Raw genomic sequence first — 1,241 nt, 5'->3', positions numbered from 1 at the left:
TCTTTTTGGAGGCACCTAAAGCTATGAGTTTTCCTCTTAGGACTGCTTTCATTGTGTCCCATAAGTTTATGTATGTTGTGGCTTCATTTTCATTAAACTCTAGAAAGTCTTTAATTTCTTTCTTTATTTCCTCCTTGACTAAGTTATCATTACGTAAAGTGTTGTTAAGCTTCCAAATGTATGTGGGCATTCTGTTGTTTATGTTGTTATTGAGGAGCGGCCTTAGTCCATGGTGATCTGATAGGATGCAAGGAATTATTTCAATCTTCTTATATCTGTTGAGGCCTGATTTGTGACCAATTATATGTCAATTTTGGAGGAGGTACCATGAGGTGCTGAGAAGAAGGTATATCCTTTTGTTTTAGAATAAAAAGTTCTATAGATATCTGTTAAATCCATCCGTTTCATAACTTCTGTTAGTCTCTCTGTGTCTTTGTTTAAGTTTTTGTTTCTATGATCTGTCCATTGCAGAGAGTGGGGTGTTGAAATCTCCCACTATTATTGTGTATGGTACAATGTGTGCTTTGAGCTTTAGTAAAGTTTCTTTTATGAATGTAGATGCCCTTTGATTTGGAGCATAGAGGTTCAGAATTGAGAATTCATCTTGGTAGATCATAACTTTGATGAATATGAAGTGTCCCTCCTTATCTTTTTTGATCACTTTAGGGTGAAAGTCGATTTTATTTGATATTAGAATGGCTACTCCAGCTTTTTTCTTGGGACCATTGGCTTGGAGAACTGTTTTCCACACTTTATTTTGAGGTGGTGTCTGTCTTTGTCACTGAAGTGGGTTTCCTGAATGCAACAAAATGTTGGGTCCTGTTTACATACCCAATCTGATAGTCTATGACTTTTTTTAACGATTTATTTATTATTATAAATAAATCCACAATAGCTGTCTTCAGACAGCCCCAGAAGAGGGCGTCAGATCTCATTGTGAGTGGTTGTGAGCCACCATGTGGTTGCTGGGATTTGAACTCAGGACCTTCAGAAGAGCAGTCAGTGATCTTACCTGTTGAGCCATCTCACCAGCCTAGTCTATGACTTTTTATTGGGGAATTGAGTCCATTGATATTAATAGATATTAAGGAAAAGTAATTGTTGCTTCCTATTATTTTTGTTGTTAGAGTTGGAATTCCGTTCATGTGACTATTGTCTTTTAGTTTTGTTGGGAAATTACATTTTTGCTTTTTCAGAGATGTAGTTCCCCTCCTTGTGTTGGAGTTTTCCATTTATTACCC

General features: G+C 36.5%; 1 protein-coding gene across 1 annotated transcript in view; it reads right to left on the bottom strand.

Moving 5' to 3' along the window:
- Positions 1-1,241, bottom strand: part of LOC116101397 (solute carrier family 22 member 19-like) — a 29,983-nt gene that overhangs the window by 17,224 nt on the left and 11,518 nt on the right. The window lies entirely within an intron of this gene.

Source organism: Mastomys coucha, unplaced genomic scaffold, assembly GCF_008632895.1.
Source record: "Mastomys coucha isolate ucsf_1 unplaced genomic scaffold, UCSF_Mcou_1 pScaffold21, whole genome shotgun sequence".
Taxonomy (NCBI): Eukaryota; Metazoa; Chordata; class Mammalia; order Rodentia; family Muridae; genus Mastomys; species Mastomys coucha.
Note: the sequence above shows the minus strand (reverse complement) of the source record. Positions and strands in the feature narration are given on the sequence as shown.